At 44.9% G+C, this 19578-nt stretch overlaps 1 pseudogene; it reads right to left on the reverse strand.

Moving 5' to 3' along the window:
* Positions 1-443: 443 nt before the first annotated feature.
* Positions 444-19578, reverse strand: part of LOC125537891 — a 43660-nt pseudogene continuing 24525 nt past the window's right edge.

Consider the following 19578-nt stretch of genomic DNA (forward strand, 5'->3'; position numbering starts at 1 on the left):
CTAGTCTGGACGCTGTTGTTGCCAGCATCCATCATCTGGTTGTGCCTAACCCCGACTCCCTGAACAGATAGCATGGTTGGAGGCCGCCACCTCCACCTCGTCCTCGTCGCCAATCTTCATCTCCCCGCTTCTCGGCCGGCCTGGCCTCCGGCTCATCGATCCCCGCCGCCCACTTTCCCATAGACAGCGCCTCGCCTCTGCCTCGTTGCCCTGACCTCCGACTCATCTCCATCGCGCACACCCTCATGGCTGCCGCCGATCTCTTAGCCTTATCTTTAATAACTTGTCATTCCTTAAAACATGATGAGACAAATTATGCTAAGAGATCATCTCTTGTCTTCTCTTAAATAAGAAAAGACAAGGTTTTTTTTTACGAATTCTCTCTCCTGCACCTCATCATTTATCTTACGTGGCACTATTAAGATAACACCATTGTACATGCCCTAAGCCTGTGCCTCCAAAGACTGAACCTCACCTGCACCACTCATCTCTACAAGCACGGGCAACTTTGCGTCTCTAGATCGTAGCACATCCATAGCCTGCCCGCAACGGACGGCCGCTGCATCGGGTCGTGGTGCACGCACCAGAGCCCTGTGACGAGCAGACGCTCCATCTGCAGCCTGTCAAACTCGCCATCCAGCCTCCGATCAGGCGCGTCGACGATCCGGTTCCGGTAAGGGTGGAGGCAGGATTTGAGCTTAAACGGGGCCGAACATGGTGATTCTCACTTAGAGGGAGCTAAGAAATCTAATTTTGTCCAAACATCATGTCTAAACTAGACTTAAGTACAAAATCATCCTTACTGTACAATGCCATGGGAAGGCCAGGGCCCCTGCTGTTCCCCCTAGCTCCGCCATTGGGTTCCGGACTTTCGGTGGTACATGCCACGGACCGAGGCCAGCAGCGCCACCGAGGCCTGATGATCTGGCCGCCTCTACGTTGGTCGCCGGCCGCAGGCGATCTTGAGGAGTACGATGCCGAAACTGTACATGTCGGACTCGGTGCTCAGCCTGCGGCTGCTGACGAACTCCGGGTCGATGTACCCGAGGGTTCCCACGACGACCTGCGTTGTCAGTGTGGCTCGACTCAGTGGTCGACGAGGCTCGCTAGCCCGAAGTCGCCGAGCTTGGCGTTGCGCGACGCGTCGAGCATCACGTTTGCGGGTTTGATGTCGCCGTGCATGATGCACTGGTCGCATTCCGGGTGGATGAACCGCAAGGCGGAGCCCAGGCCGAGCGCGATCTTGTACCTGCAGTGACAGTGGCGGGTATAGAGCTTGGATACTGCCAACTCCGGCTCAAAAACTTTTAGATAAGATCGGTCGATGCAGAACAACAGAAGGAGGAGTACCTCTCGGGCCACGTCAAGGGTCTGCCAGGACTGTAGAGATGGGTGTCAAGGCTGCCTCCGGAGACGAGCTCGTAGACAATCGCTAGTGATCTCCGGCCACGGTACCAGCCGATGAGCTGGACGATGTTGCGGTGTCTAAGACGGCTCATGATGTTGACCTCTGCCTCAAACTCCTTGCGCCCCTGCACTGTCGTCTGCTCCTCCGAGAGCGTCTTGATGGCCACATCCCGGTCTTGGTCACTCAAGTAGCCTCGGTACACCTGACCGAACCCGCCTCTCCCGATCTTTCTTTCCTCGCGAAATTGTCCGTCGCGGCGTCAAGCTCATTGTTTTTTCTCGAAACGGAGACAAAAGATTTGCCTTACTCATTAAATAAAAGAAAAGAGTTTTATAGTGTTACAAGTGACCACACACATGGCATGCAGGGCCGGCCCTGAGGGGGGGGGGGGGGGGGGGGGGGGGGGCCCCCGGGCCCCCCCCCGGGCCCCCTCCCAGGTGTAATATACGTATAAAGGTAAGTATAGTAGCAGGCCATAGCTTCACGTAGAAAAAAGAAGTAGCCCAGCCCAAGAAGGAAGGTAGCAGCGAACGCACATAAATCAGGGTACGATCATGCGGAAACAAATCAGCGTACACACGTAAATCACGTCGGCTCATTCTCTTTATATTCCATAACTATCGTGAGACATTCTCCCTCCAAAAGAAAAATAAATGATCGTGTGACGTGAGGTCATCCCTAATTCCCTCTATTCCCTGTTCTCCACAAGCTCCAAACTCCAGATCCCAAATCGCTTAGGGGTGACTAGTCTCTGTTAGGTTGATCTCTTTCCCGTTCGAGCCGAACGGCTCGACGGGACCGTGCACCGCTGACCCACCAACATCCCTACCAATCTAGGGTTACCGCGAGCCGATGGGAAGCTCCACTGCATTGACCCTAGCGCACACACTGTTGGGGAACGTAGTAATTTTAAATTTTTTCCTACGCACACGCAAGATCATGGTGATGCATAGCAACGAGAGGGGGAGAGTGTGATCTACGTACCCTTGTAGATCGACAACGGAAGCGTATGGTTGATGTAGTCGTACGTCTCCACGGCCCGACCGATCAAGCACCGAAACTACGGCACCTCCGAGTTCTAGCACACGTTCAGCTCGATGACGATCCCCGGACTCCGATCCAGCAAAGTGTTGGGGAAGAGTTCCGTCAGCACGACGGCGTGGTGACGATCTTGATGTACTACCGTCGCAGGGCTTCGCCTAAGCACCGCTATAATATTATCGAGGACTATGGTGGAAGGGGGCACCGCACACGGCTAAGAATATGATCACGTGGATCAACTTGTGTGTCAAGGGGTGCCCCCTGCCCCCGTATATAAAGGATCAAGGGGAGGAGGCCGGCCGGCCTCTATGGCGCGCCAAGGAGGAGTCCTCCTCCTAGTAGGAGTAGGACTCCTACTAGGAGGGGGAAAGAAGTGGGGAGGGAGAGGGAAAGGGGGGCGCCGCCCCCCTCTCCTAGTCCAATTCGGACCAGGGGGGAGGAGGCGCGCGGCCCACCTTTGGCTGCCCCTCTCTCTCTCTCTCTCCACTAAGGCCCATATGGCCCATTACTGCTTCCGGGGGGGGGGGGGGTTCCGGTAACCCTCCGGCTCTCCGGTTTTCTCCGAAATCACCCGGAACACTTCCGGTGTCCGAATATAGCCGTCCAATATATCAATCTTTATGTCTCGACCATTTCGAGACTCCTCGTCATGTCCGTGATCACATCTGGGACTCTGAACTAACTTCGGTACATCAAAACTCATAAACTCATAATATAACTGTCATCGAAACCTTAAGCGTGCGGACCCTACGGGTTCGAGAACAATGTAGACATGACTGAGACACGTCTCCGGTCAATAACCAATAGCGGAACCTGGATGCTCATATTGGCTCCTACATATTCTACGAAGATCTTTATCGGTCAGACCGCATAACAACATACGTTGTTCCCTTTGTCATCGGTATGTTACTTGCCCGAGATTCGATCATCGGTATCTCAATACCTAGTTCAATCTCGTTACCGGCAAGTCTCTTTACTCGTTCCGTAATACATCATCTCGCAACTAACTCATTAGTTGCAATGCTTGCAAGGCTTATGTGATGTGTATTACCGAGAGGGCCCAGAGATACCTCTCCGACAATCGGAGTGACAAATCCTAATCTTGAAATACGCCAACCCAACATGTACCTTTGGAGACACCTGTAGAGCACCTTTATAATCACCCATTTACGTTGTGACGTTTGGTAGCACACAAAGTGTTCCTCTGGCAAACGGGAGTTGCATAATCTCATAGTCATAGGAACATGTATAAGTCATGAAGAAAGCGATAGCAACATACTAAACGATCGGGTGCTAAGCTAATGGAATGGGTCATGTCAATCAGATCATTCACCTAATGATGTGATCCCGTTAATCAAATAACAACTCCTTGTTCATGGTTAGGAAACATAATCATCTTTGATTAACGAGCTAGTCAAGTAGAGGCATACTAGTGACACTCTGTTTGTCTATGTACTCACACATGTATTATGTTTCCGGTTAATACAATTCTAGCATGAATAATAAACATTTATCATGATATAAGAAAATAAATAATAACTTTATTATTGCCTCTAGGGCATATTTCCTTCAGTCTCCCACTTGCACTAGAGTCAATAATCTAGATTACACAGTCATGATTCTAACACCCATGGAGCCTTGGTGCTGATCATGTTTTGCTCGTGGAAGAGGCTTAGTCAACGGGTCTGCAACATTCAGATCCGTATGTATCTTGCAAATCTCTATGTCTCCCACCTGGACTAGATCCCGGATGGAATTGAAGCGTCTCTTGATGTGCTTGGTTCTCTTGTGAAATCTGGATTCCTTTGCCAAGGCAATAGCACCAGTATTGTCACAAAAGATTTTCATTGGACCCGATGCACTAGGTATGACACCTAGATCGAATATGAACTCCTTCATCCAGACTCCTTCATTTGCTGCTTCCGAAGCAGCTATGTACTCCGCTTCACATGTAGATCCCGCTACAACGCTTTGTTTAGAACTGCACCAACTGACAGCTCCACCGTTTAATGTAAACACGTATCCGGTTTGCGATTTAGAATCGTCCGTATCAGTGTCAAAGCTTGCATCAACGTAACCTTTTACGATGAGCTCTTTGTCACATCCATATATGAGAAACATATCCTTAGTCCTTTTCAGGTATTTCAGGATGTTCTTGACCGCTGTCCAGTGATCCACTCCTGGATCACTTTGGTACCTTCCTGCTAGACTTATATCAAGGCACACATCAGGTCTGGTACACAGCATTGCATACATGATAGAGCCTATGGCTGAAGCATAGGGAACATCTTTCATTTTCTCTCTATCTTCTGTAGTGGTCGGGCATTGAGTCTTACTCAACTTCACACCTTGTAACACAGGCAAGAACCCTTTCTTTGCTTGGTCCATTTTGAACTTCTTCAAAATTTTGTCAAGGTATGTGCTCTGTGAAAGTCCAATTAAGCGTCTTGATCTATCTCTATAGATCTTAATGCCTAATATGTAAGCAGCTTCACCGAGGTCTTTCATTGAAAAACTCTTATTCAAGTATCCCTTTATGCTATCCAGAAATTCTATATCATTTCCAATTAGTAATATGTCATCCACATATAATATCAGAAATGCTACAGAGCTTCCACTCACTTTCTTGTAAATACAGGCTTCTCCAAAAGTCTGTATAAAACCAAATGCTTTGATCACTCTATCAAAGCGTTTATTCCAACTCCGAGAGGTTTGCACCAGTCCATAAATGGATCGCTGGAGCTTGCACACTTTGTTAGCTCCCTTTGGATCGATAAAGCCTTCTGGTTGCATCATATACAACTCTTCTTCCAGAAATCCATTCAGGAATGCAGTTTTGACATCCATCTGCCAAATTTCATAATCATAAAATGCGGCAATTGCTAACATGATTCGGACAGACTTAAGCATCGCTACGGGTGAGAAGGTCTCATCGTAGTCAATCCCTTGAACTTGCCGAAAACCTTTTGCGACAAGTCGAGCTTTGTAGACAGTAATATTACCGTCAGCGTCAGTCTTCTTCTTGAAGATCCATTTATTCTCAATTGCTTGCCGACCATCGGGAAAGTCAACCAAAGTCCATACTTTGTTCTCATACATGGATCCCATCTCAGATTTCATGGCTTCATGCCATTTTGCGGAATCTGGGCTCACCATCACTTCTTCATAGTTCATAGGTTCATCATGATCTAGTAGCATGACTTCCAGAACAGGATTACCGTACCACTCTGGCGCGGATCTCACTCTGGTTGATCTACGAGGTTCAGTAGTATCTTGTTCTTAAGTTTTGTGATCATCATCATTAGCTTCCTCACTAACTGGTGTAGGTGTCACAGAAATAGGTTTTTGTGATGTACTACTTTCCAATAAGGGAGTAGGTACAGTTACCTCGTCAAGTTCTACTTTCCTCCCACTCACTTCTTTCGAGAGAAACTCCTTCTCCAGAAAGTTTCCGAACTTAGCAACAAAAGTCTTGCCTTCGGATCTGTGATAGAAGGTGTATCCAATAGTCTCCTTTGGATATCCTACGAAGACACATTTCTCCGATTTGGGTTCGAGCTTATCAGGTTGAAGCTTTTTCACATAAGCATCGCAGCCCCAAACTTTTAGAAACGACAACTTTGGTTTCTTGCTAAACCATAGTTCATAAGGCGTCGTCTCAACGGATTTTGATGGTGCCCTATTTAACGTGAATGCGGCCGTCTCCAAAGCATAACCCCAAAACGATAGCGGTAAATCAGTAAGGGACATCATAGATCGCACCATATCTAGTAAAGTATGATTACGACGTTCGGACACACCATTACGCTGTGGTGTTCCGGGTGGCGTGAGTTGCGAAACTATTCCACAAATTTTCAAATGTACACCAAACTCGTAACTTAAATATTCTCCTCCACGATCAGATCGTAGAAACTTTATTTTCTTGTTACGATGATTTTCAACTTCACTCTGAAATTCTTTGAACTTTTCAAATGTTTCAGACTTATGTTTCATTAAGTAGATATACCCATATTTGCTTAAGTCATCTGTGAAGGTGAGAAAATAACGATATCCGCCACGAGCCTCAATATTCATCGGACCACATACATCTGTATGTATGATTTCCAACAAATCTGTTGCTCTCTCCATAGTACCGGAGAACGGTGTTTTAGTCATCTTGCCCATGAGGCACGGTTCGCAAGTACCAAGTGATTCATAATCAAGTGGTTCCAAAAGTCCATCAGTATGGAGTTTCTTCATGCGCTTCACACCGATATGACCTAAACGGCAGTGCCACAAATAAGTTGCACTATCATTATCAACTCTGTATCTTTTGGCTTCAACACTATGAATATGTGTGTCACTACTATCGAGATTCAACAGAAATAGACCACTCTTTAAGGGTGCATGACCATAAAAGATATTACTCATATAAATAGAACAACCATTATTCTCTGATTTAAATGAATAACCGTCTCGCATCAAACAAGATCCAGATATAATGTTCATGCTTAACGCTGGCACCAAATAACAATTATTTAGGTCTAATATTAATCTCGAAGGTAGATGTAGAGGTAGCGTGCCGACTGCGATCACATCGACTTTGGAACTGTTTCCCACGCGCATCGTCACCTCGTCCTTAGCCAATCTTCGCTTAATCCATAGTCCCTGTTTCGAGTTGCAAATATTAGCAACAAAACCAGTATCAAATACCCAGGTGCTACTGCGAGCATTAGTAAGGTACACATCAATAACATGTATATCACATATACCTTTGTTCACCTTGCCATCCTTCTTATCCGCCAAATACTTGGGGCAGTTTCGCTTCCAGTGACCAGTCTGCTTGCAGTAGAAGCACTCAGTTTCAGGCTTAGGTCCAGGTTTGGGTTTCTTCTCTTGAGTAGCAACTTGCTTGCTGTTCTTTTTGAAGTTCCCCTTCTTCTTCCCTTTGCCATTTTTCTTGAAACTAGTGGTCTTGTTGACCATCAACACTTGATGCTCCTTCTTGATTTCTACCTCCGCAGCTTTCAGCATTGCGAAGAGCTCGGGAATAGTCTTATTCATCCCTTTCATATTATAGTTCATCACGAAGCTCTTGTAGCTTGGTGGCAGTGATTGGAGAATTCTGTCAATGACGCAATCATCTGGAAGATTAACTCCCAATTGAATCAAGTGATTATTATACCCAGGCATTTTGAGTATATGCTCACTGACAGAACTGTTCTCCTCCATCTTGCAGCTATAGAACTTATTGGAGACTTCATATCTCTCAATCCGGGCATTTGCTTGAAATATTAACTTCAACTCCTGGAACATCTCATATGCTCCATGACGTTCAAAACGTCGTTGAAGTCCCGATTCTAAGCCGTAAAGCATGGCACACTGAACTATCGAGTAGTCATCAGCTTTGCTCTGCCAGACGTTCATAACATCTGGTGTTGCTCCAGCAGCAGGCCTGGCACCCAGCGGTGCTTCCAGGACGTAATTCTTCTGTGCAGCAATGAGGATAATCCTCAAGTTACGGACCCAGTCCGTGTAATTGCTACCATCATCTTTCAACTTTGCTTTCTCAAGGAACGCATTAAAATTCAACGGAACAACAAGACGAGCCATCTATCTACAATCAAGCATAAACAAGCAAGATACTATCAGGTACTAAGTTTCATGATAAAATTAGGTTCAATTAATTTACTTAAAGAACTCCCACTTAGATAGATATCCCGCTAATCCTCTAAGTGATTACGTGATCCAAATCAACTAAACCATGTCCGATCATCACGTGAGATGGAGTAGTTTCATTGGTGAACATCACTATGTTGATCATATCTACTATATGATTCACGCTCGACCTTTCGGTCTCCATGTTCCGAGGCCATATCTGTATATGCTTGGCTCGTCAAGTATAACCTGAGTATTCCGCGTGTGCAAATGTTTTGCACCCGTTGTATTTGAACGTAGAGCTTATCACACCCGATCATCACGTGGTGTCTCAGCACGAAGAACTTTCGCAACGGTGCATACTCAGGGAGAACACTTCTTGATAATTAGTGAGAGATCATCTTATAATGCTACCGTCAATCAAAGCAAGATAAGATGCATAAAAGATAAACATCACATGCAATCAATATAAGTGATATGATATGGCCATCATCATCTTGTGCTTGTGATCTCCATCTTCGAAGCACCGTCGTGATCACCATCGTCACCAGCGCGACACCTTGATCTCCATCGTAGCATCGTTGTCGTCTCGCCAATCTTATGCTTCCATGACTATCGCTACCGCTTAGTGATAAAGTAAAGCATTACAGCGCGATTGCATTGCATACAATAAAGCGACAACCATATGGCTCCTGCCAGTTGCTGATAACTCGGTTACAAAACATGATCATCTCATACAATAAAATTTAGCATCATGTCTTGACCATATCACATCACAACATGCCCTGCAAAAACAAGTTAGACGTCCTCTACTTTATTGTTGCAAGTTTTACGTGGCTACTACGGGCTTAAGCAAGAACCAATCTTACCTACGCATCAAAACCACAACGATAGTTTGTCAAGTTGGTGCTGTTTTAACGTTCGCAAGGACCGAGCGTAGCCACACTCGGTTCAACTAAAGTTGGAGAAACTGTCACCCGCAAGCCACCTATGTGCAAAGCACGTCGGGAGAACCGGTCTCGCGTAAGCGTACGCGTAATGTCGGTCCGGGCCGCTTCGTCCAACAATACCGCCGAACCAAAGTATGACATGCTGGTAAGCAGTATGACTTATATCGCCCACAACTCACTCGTGTTCTACTCGTGCATATAACATCAACATATAAAACCTAGGCTCGGATGCCACTGTTGGGGAACGTAGTAATTTCAAAAAATTTCCTACGCACACACAAGATCATGGTGATGCATAGCAACGAGAGGGGGAGAGTGTGATCTACGTACCCTTGTAGATCGACAACGGAAGTGTATGGTTGATGTAGTCGTACGTCTCCACGGCCCGACCGATCAAGCACCGAAACTACGGCACCTCCGAGTTCTAGCACACGTTCAGCTCGATGACGATCCCCGGACTCCGATCCAGCAAAGTGTCGGGGAAGAGTTCCGTCAGCACGACGGCGTGGTGACGATCTTGATGTACTACCGTCGCAGGTCTTCGCCTAAGCACCGCTATAATATTATCGAGGACTATGGTGGAAGGGGGCACCACACACGGCTAAGAATATGATCACGTGGATCAACTTGTGTGTCAAGGGGTGCCCCCTGCCCCCGTATATAAAGGATCAAGGGGAGGAGGCCGGCCGGCCTCTATGGCGCGCCAAGGAGGAGTCCTCCTCCTAGTAGGAGTAGGACTCCTACTAGGAGGGGGAAAGAAGTGGGGAGGGAGAGGGAAAGGGGGGCGCCGCCCCCCCTCTCCTAGTCCAATTCGGACCAGGGGGAGGAGGCACGCGGCCCACCTTTGGCTGCCCCTCTCTCTCTCCACTAAGGCCCATATGGCCCATTACTTCTCCCGGGGGGGGGGGGGGGGGGGGGGGTTCCGGTAACCCTCCGGCTCTCCGGTTTTCTCCGAAATCACCCAGAACACTTCCGGTGTCCGAATATAGCCGTCCAATATATCAATATTTATGTCTCGACCATTTCGAGACTCCTCGTCATGTCCGTGATCACATCCGGGACTCCGAACTAACTTCGGTACATCAAAACTCATAAACTCATAATATAACTGTCATCGAAACCTTAGGCGTGCGGACCCTACGGGTTCGAGAACAATGTAGACATGACCGAGACATGTCTCCGGTCAATAACCAATAGCGGAACCTGGATGCTCATATTATCTCCTACATATTCTACGAAGATCTTTATCGGTCAGACCGCATAACAACATACGTTGTTCCCTTTGTCATCGGTATGCTACTTGCCCGAGATTCGATCGTCGGTATCTCAATACCTAGTTCAATCTCGTTACCGGCAAGTCTCTTTACTCGTTCCGTAATACATCATCTCGCAACTAACTCATTAGTTGCAATGCTTGCAAGGCTTATGTGATGTGTATTACCGAGAGGGCCCAGAGATACCTCTCCGACAATCGGAGTGACAAATCCTAATCTTGAAATACGCCAACCCAACATGTACCTTTGGAGACACCTGTAGAGCACCTTTATAATCACCCATTTACGTTGTGACGTTTGGTAGCACACAAAGTGTTCCTCCGGCAAACGGGAGTTGCATAATCTCATAGTCAGAGGAACATGTATAAGTCATGAAGAAAGCAATAGCAACATACTAAACGATGGGGTGCTAAGCTAATGGAATGGGTCATGTCAATCAGATCATTCACCTAGTGATGTGATCCCGTTAATAAAATAACAACTCCTTGTTCATGGTTAGGAAACATAATCATCTTTGATTAACGAGCTAGTCAAGTAGAGGCATACTAGTGACACTCTGTTTGTCTATGTATTCACACATGTATTATGTTTTCGGTTAATACAATTCTAGCATGAATAATAAACATTTATCATGATATAAGGAAATAAATAATAACTTTATTATTGCCTCTAGGGCATATTTCCTTCACACACAACCCCACGCCGACGACTCCATCATGGCCGTCGGCGCTGGTTCCTCGAGCCAAGGAGAAGGTGATCTCCTCCCTCCGCCATCAATCCTATCCTACCCGATCCCACAACATCTATCAGTCTCCGGGCACTGTATGCGGCGACGACACAGCACGAACATCACCTACCCCAGAAAATTGACATTGCCGGCCCGAGCGCACATGTACATCCTCGAGTGTCTGCCACCAGAAATCCACGTCACATCATCGCCGAGCGTCCAATGACTGACGCCGATCTAATCAATCTCAGGTATGTCAATAGTACTATTCCATACAGTTTAAAGTAAAACTTCGTGCTTTGAGAAAGAAAGAATTTGATAAAAGTAGTTGCCATGAAGAAATTCTATAAGCCGCGGATGATTTTTTTTGCATGTTACATATCTGTTTGTTTTGGTTGATATGAATCACTTCATTGAAGAAAGGATATAACTCACTGTGTTGAAAGATTGTTCAGATTCACGGTGCATGTGATTGTTGCATCAGCTAAAAGAAGCTTTTCAAATTTAAAATTATTGAAGAACCATTTGGGATAAACAATGAACTAAAAGAGCTTAAATGGTTAGGTAATATTATGCATCGATAACAAACTATTGGATGATATTGACATTCACACAATCACAAGTGATTTTTCATCGAAGAATCTTACAAGAAAATTTGAAGATATGCATATTATGTTTATAACAAGGGGCCCCAAATTATACTTTCGCCCCAGGCCCCCAAAATCTCAGGACCGGCCCTGATGGCATGACAACTACTCGCATACAATAATGGACCCCAGTTTTTTAGTACCCGCGAGAACCCAAAGCTTGGCGTCGTCGATGATAGTCCGAAGGAGGACCGGGGGTGGTGCACTCTTGCGACGGAAGACCCGAGCGTTACGCTTGTTCCAGATTGTACAAGAAACCAACATTGTAAGGGAGGCCAAGGCTCGTCGATCTTGGTTTTGCAAGCTGGTTCGCTTGTCCCACCATTCCAAAATGGATCCATCCAAGTGCCAAGAAGAGGTGTCCATGTGAGTAAGACCGAATTCAAGGATGACCGAGTTCCATAGCCGAATAGTGTGGCGGCATTTGAAGAAGAGGTGCGCGCCCGTCTCGCCTTCAGTCCTGCAGAGCGGGCAGAGTCCACAGTTTTCCCATCCGCGCCGCTCTAATCTGTCGGCAGTCCAAATCCGGTCTTGGATAGCCAACCAAGCAAAGAATTTGATCTTGGGAGGGGCCCAAGCCTTCCAGATCATGAAGTCCATAGGCGAGAGCGTCAAGCCGAGGAACTGTGCCTTGTATGTAGTGGCCGCCGAGTAGATCCCGTTATTGGCATGTTTCCAGATAATGTCATCGTCAGCTTGTGTGTCTAGGTGTAGATCATGCACCAACATCCATAACGTGAAGAATTGACGGATGTGGGCAACGGAAGCGACGATGTTGTGGCTGATTTTAAGAATCCAAGCATTTCCATCGAGGGCTTCACGCACTTTCCAATTCTTATGCATGGAGGCATCATATATTAAAGGAGCAATGTCCTTCGGTTTCCGCCCAAGAAGCCATGGGGAGTCCCAAAAAGGTGTTTTGGCTCCATTGCCTAAAATGATGGTCGTTGAGGCATAGAAGAAGTCCATATCGTCCTCCGTGCAGGGGTTCCCAAGCCCCACCCAAAGCTTGTTCGGCGCCTTCCATTCATACCAAGGCCATCTAAGACGTAAGGCCCGAGCAAACTTGCCAGTGTCTAGAACCCCAAGGCCTCCGTACTCCTTGGGGCGACAGACCACCTTCCAATTCACTTTACATTTGGCACCGGTCGTCTTATCTGAACCAGACCAGAGAAAGGCCCTCTCCAATTTGTTGATGTTGTGAAGAGAGCGCGGTGGCACAATGAGAGGCGTGATGGTATACACTGCCTGGGAGGCAATGACTGATTTGACAAGTGTCGTGCGCCCGATGGTGGTGATGTTTTGTCCGTCCCAAGTGACAAGTTTGCCGGCCGCCTTATCCTCAAGGTATTGGAAATCTACAGACTTGAGCTGCCAGACTAAGAGTGGGAGTCCCATGTATTTCATCGGGAAGGTGGCTCTGGACACCGGTACGCCACTAAAGACATGATCCAAGTCAACGTTGGAGCATCGGATGGGCACAACCGAGCTTTTGTGAAAGTTGGTGCATAGACTGTTGGGTAACGTAGTAATTTCAAAAAATTTCCTACGCACATGCAAGATCATGGTGATGCATAGCAACGAGAGGGGAGAGGGTTGTTCACGTACCCTGGTAGACCAAAAGCGGAAGCGTTAGCACAACGCGGTTGATGTAGTCGTACATCTTCACGGCCCGACCGATCAAGCACCGAAACTATGGCACCTTCGAGTTCTAGCACACGTTCAGCTCGATGACGATCCCCGGACTCCGATCCAGCAGAATGTCGGGGAAGAGTTCCGTCAGCACGATGGCGTGGTGACGATCTTGATGTTCTACTGTCACAGGGCTTCGCCTAAGCACCACTACAATATTATCAAGGACTATGGTGGAGGGGGGCACCGCACACGGCTAAGAGATCAATGATCAACTGTTGTGTCTAGAGGTGCCCCCTGCCCCTGTATATAAAGGAGCAAGGGGAGAGGTGGCCGGCCTAGGAGGAGGGCGCGCCAAGGGGGGAGTCCTACTCCCACCGGGAGTAGGACTCCTCCTTCCCTTGTTGGAGTAGGAGAGAAGGAAAGAGGGGGAGAGGAACAAGGAAAAGTGGGCTGCACCCCTTGTCCAATTCGGACCAGAGGGGGGGCGCGCGCCTCCTTCCTTTTGGCTTCTCTCCTCTATTCCCGTATGGCCCAATAAAGCCCATATACTCCCCGGCGAATTCCCGTAACTCTTCGGTACTCCGAAAAATACCCGAATCACTCGGAACCTTTCCGATGTCCGAATATAGTCATCCAATATATCGATCTTTACGTCTCGACCATTTCAAGACTCCTTGTCATGTCCCCAATCTCATCCGGGACTCCGAACTCCTTCGGTACGTCAAAACTCATAAACTCATAATATAACTGTCATCGAAACCTTAAGCGTGCGGACCCTACGGGTTCGAGAACAATGTAGACATGACCGAGACACGTCTCCTGTCAATAACCAATAGCGGAACCTGGATGCTCATATTGGCTCCCACATATTCTACGAAGATCTTTATCGGTCAGACCGCATAATAACATACGTTGTTCCCTTTGTCATCAGTATGTCACTTGCCCGAGATTTGATCGTCGGCATCTCAATACCTAGTTTAATCTCGTTACCGGCAAGTCTCTTTACTCGTTTCGTAATACATCATCCCGCAACTAACTCATTAGTTGCAATGCTTGCAAGGCTTATAGTGATGTGCATTACCGAGTGGGCCCATAGATACCTCTCCGACAATTGGAGTGACAAATCCTAATCTCGAAATACGCCAACCCAACAAGTACCTTCGGAGACACCTGTAGAGCACCTTTATAATCTCCTAGTTACGTTGTGATGTTTGGTGGCACACAAAGTGTTCCTCCGGTAAACGGGAGTTGCATAATCTCATAGTCATAGGAACATGTATAAGTCATGAAGAAAGCAATAGTAACAAACTGAACGATCAAGTGCTAAGCTAACGGAGTGGGTCATGTCAATCACATCATTCTCCTAATGATGTGACCCCGTTAATCAAATGACAACTCATGTCTATGGTTAGAAAACATAACCATCTTTGATTAACGAGCTAGTCAAGTAGAGGCATACTAGTAACACTCTGTTTGTCTATGTATTCACACATGTATTATGTTTCCAGTTAATACAATTCTAGCATGAATAATAAACATTTATCATGATATAAGGAAATAAATAATAACTTTATCATTGCCTCTAGGGCATATTTCCTTCAGTCTCCCACTTGCACTAGAGTCAATAATCTAGTTCACATCACCATGTGATTTAATACCAATAGTTCACATCACCATGTGATTAACACCCATAGTTCACATCGACATGTGACCAACACCCAAAGGGTTTACTAGAGTCAATAATCTAGTTCACATCGCTATGTGATTAACACCCAAAGAGTACTAAGGTGTGATCATGTTTTGCTTGTGAGAGAAGTTTAGTCAACGGGTGTCTGCCAATTCAGATCCGTAAGTATTTTGCAAATTTCTAAGTCAACAATGCTCTACACTGAGCTGCTCTAGCTAATTGCTCCCGCTTTCAATATGTATCCAGATTGAGATTTAGAGTCATCTGGATCAATGTCAAAATTTGCATCGACGTAACCCTTTACGACGAACCTTTTGTCACTCCATAATCGAGAAACATATCCTTATTCCACTAAGGATAATTTTGACCAATGTCCAGTGATCTACTCCTAGATCACTATTGTACTCCCTTGCCAAACTCAGGGCAGGGTATACAATAGGTCTGGTACACAGCATGGCATACTTTATAATAACCTATGGCTGAGGCATAGGGAATGACTTTCATTCTCTCTCTATCTTCTGCCGTGGTCGGGCTTTGAGTCTTACTCAATTTCACACCTTGTAACACATGCAAGAACTCTTTCTTTGACTATTCCATTTTGAACTACTTGAAAAACTTGTCAAGGTATGTACTCATTGAAAACTTATCAAGCGTTTTGATCTATCTCTATAGATCTTGATGCTCAATATGTAAGCAGCTTCACCGAGGTCTTTCTTTGAAAAACTCCTTTCAAACACTCCTTTATGCTTTGCAGAATAATTCTACATTATTTCCGATCAACAATATGTCATACACATATACTTATCAGAAATGCTGTAGTGCTCCCACTCACTTTCTTGTAAATACAGGCTTCACCGCAAGTCTGTATAAAACTATATGCTTTGATTAACTTATCAAAGCGTATATTCCAACTCCGAGATGCTTGCACCAGTCCATAGATGGATCGCTGGAGCTTGCATATTTTGTTAGTACCTTTAGGATTGACAAAACCTTCTGGTTGCATCATATACAACTCTTCTTTAATAAATCCATTAAGGAATGCAATTTTGTTTATCCATTTGCCAGATTTCATAAAATGCGGCAATTGCTAACATGATTCGGACAGACTTAAGCATAGATACGAGTGAGAAACTCTCATCATAGTCAACACCTTGAACTTGTCGAAAACCTTTTGCGACAATTCTAGCTTTGTAGATAGTAACACTACTATCAGCGTCCATCTTCCTCTTGAAGATCCATTTAATCTCAATGACTCGCCGATCATTGGCAAGTCAATCAAAGTCCATACTTTGTTCTCATACATGGATCTCATCTCAGATTTCATGGCCTCAAACCATTTCGCGGAATCTGGGCTCATCATCGCTTCCTCATAGTTCGCAAGTTCGTCATGGTCAAGTAACATGACCTCCAGAACAGGATTACCGTACCACTCTGGTGCGGATCTCACTCTGGTTGATCTACGAAGTTCTGTAGTAACTTGATCTGAAGTTTCATGATCATCATCATTAACTTCCTCTCTTGTTGGTGTAGACATCACTGGAACTGATTTCTGTGATGAACTATTTTCCAATTCGGGAGAAGGTACAATTACCTTATCAAGTTCCATTTTCCTCCCACTCACTTCTTTCGAGAGAAACTCCTTCTCTAGAAAGGATCCATTCTCAGCAACGAATATCTTGCCTTCGGATCTGTGATAGAAGGTGTACCCAACAGTTTCTTTTGGGTATCCTATGAAGATTTACTTCTCCGATTTGGGTTCGAGCTTATCATGTTGAAAACTTTTTCACATAAGCATCACAGTCCCAAACTTTAAGAAACGACAGCTGATGTTTCTCGCCAAACCACAGTTCATATGGTGTCATCTCCACGGATTTAGATGGTGCCCTATTTAATGTGAATGTAGCTGTCTCTAATGCATAACCCCAAAACGATAGTGAAGACATCATAGATCGCACTATATCTAATAAAGTACGGTTATGACGTTCGGACACACCATTACACTGTGGTGTTCCAGGTGGCGTGAGTAGTGAAACTATTTCACATTGTTTTAACTGAAGGCCAAACTCGTAGCTCAAATATTTTACTTCTGTGATCATATTGTAGGAACTTTTATTTTTGTTACGATGATTCTCCACTTCACTCTGAAATTCTTTGAACTTTTCAAATGTTTTAGACTTGTGTTTCATCAAGTAGATATACTCATATCTGCTTAAATCATCTGTGAAGATCAGAAAATAATGATACCTGCCATGAGCCTCAATATTCATCGAACCACATACATCAGTATGTATGATTTCCAACAAATCTGTTGCTCGCTCCAATGTTCCGGAGAACGGAGTCTTAGTCATCTTGCCCATGAGGCATGGTTCGCAAGCATCAACTGATTCATAATCAAGTGATTCCAAAAGCCCATCAGCATGGATTTTCTTCATGCGCTTTACACCGATATGACCTAAACGGCAGTGCCACAAATAAGTTGCACTATCATTATTAACTTTGCATCTTTTGGCTTCAATTTTATGAAAATGTGTATTACCACGATCGAGATCCAACAAACCATTTTTATTGGGTGTATGACCATAGAAGGTTTTATTCATGTAAACAGAACAACAATTATTCTCTAACTTACATGAATAACCGTATTGCAATAAACATGATCCAATCATATTCATGCTCAACGCAAACACTAAATAACATTTATTTTAGGTTTAATACTAATCCCGAAAGTATAGGGAGTGTGCGATGATGATCATATCAATCTTGGAACCATTTCCAATACACATCGTCACTTCACCCATAACTAGTCTATGTTCATTCTGCAACTCCCATTTCGAGTTACTATTCTTAGCAACTGAACTAGTATCAAATACTGAGGGGTTGCTATAAACACTGGTAAAGTACACATCAATAACATGTATATCAAATATACCTATGTTCACTTTGCCATCCTTCTTATCCGCCAATTACTTGGGGTAGTTCCGCTTCGAATGACCAGTCCCTTTGCAGTAGAATCATTCAGTTTCAGGCTTAGGTCCAGACTTGGGTTTTTTTCACTTGAGCAACAACTTGTTTGCCGTTCTTCTTGAAGTTCCCCTTTCTTCCCTTTGCCCTTTTCTTGAAACTAGTGGTCTTGTTAATCATCAACACTTGATGCTCTTTCTTGATTTCTACCTTCATCGATTTCATCATCATGAAAAGCTCGGGAATCGTTTTCATCATCCCTTGCATACTATAGTTCATCACGAAGTTCTACTAACTTGGTGATGGTGACTAGAGAATTCTGTCAATCACTATTTTATCTGGAAGATTAACTCCCACTTGATTCAAGCGATTGTAGTACCCAGACAATCTGAACACATGCTCACTGCTTGAGCTATTCTCCTCCATCTTTTAGCTATAGAACTTGTTGGAGAATTCATATCTCTCAACTCGGGTATTTGCTTGAAATATTAACTTCAACTCCTGGAACATCCATATGATCCATGACGTTCAAAATGTCTTTGAAGTCCCGATTCTAAGCTGTTAAGCATGGTGCACTAAACTATCAAGTAGTCATCATATTGAGCTAGCCAAACGTTCAAGACGTCTGCATCTGCTCCTGCAATAGGTCTGTCACCTAGCGGTGCATTAAGGACATAATTCTTCTGTGCAGCAATGAGGATAAACCTCAGATCACTGATCCAATCCGCATCATTGCTACTAACATCTTTCAACTTAGTTTTCTCTAGGAACATATCAAAAATAAAACAGGGGAGCTAAACGCGAGCTATTGATCTACAACATAGATATGCTAATACTACCAGGACTAAGTTCATGATAAATTTAAGTTCAATTAATCATATTACTTAAGAACTCCCACTTAGAAATACATCCCTCTAATCTTCTAAGTGATCACGTGATCCAAATCAACTAAACCATAACCGATCATCACGTGAAATGGAGTAGTTTTCAATGGTGAACATCACTATGTTGATCATATCTACTATATGATTCACGCTCGACCTTTCAGTCTCAGTGTTCCGAGGCCATATCTGCATATGCTAGGCTCGTCAAGTTTAACCTGAGTATTCTGCGTGTGCAAAAATGGCTTGCACCCGTTGTAGATGGACGTAGAGCTTATCACACCCGATCATCACGTGGTGTCTGGGCACGACGAATTTTGGCAACAGTGCATACTCAGGGAGAACACTTTTATCTTGAAATTTAGTGAGAGATCATCTTATAAAGCTACCGTCAATTAAAGCAAGATAAGATGCATAAAAGATAAACATCACATGCAATCAAAATATGTGACATGATATGGCCATCATCATCTTGTGACTTTGATCTCCATCTCCAAAACATCGTCATGATTTCCATCATCACCGGCATGACACCATGATCTCCATCATCTTGATCTATATCAATGTGTCATCACATGGTCGTCTCGCCAACTATTGCTCTTGCAACTATTGCTATCGCATAGCGATAATTGTAAAGCAATTATTTGGCGCTTGCATCTTATGCAATAAAGAGACAACCATAAGGCTTCTGCCAGTTGCCGATAACTTCAACAAAACATGATCATCTTAT

The sequence above is a fragment of the Triticum urartu genome, chromosome 2 (genome assembly GCF_003073215.2).
Source record: "Triticum urartu cultivar G1812 chromosome 2, Tu2.1, whole genome shotgun sequence".
In the NCBI taxonomy this organism is placed as follows: Eukaryota; Viridiplantae; Streptophyta; class Magnoliopsida; order Poales; family Poaceae; genus Triticum; species Triticum urartu.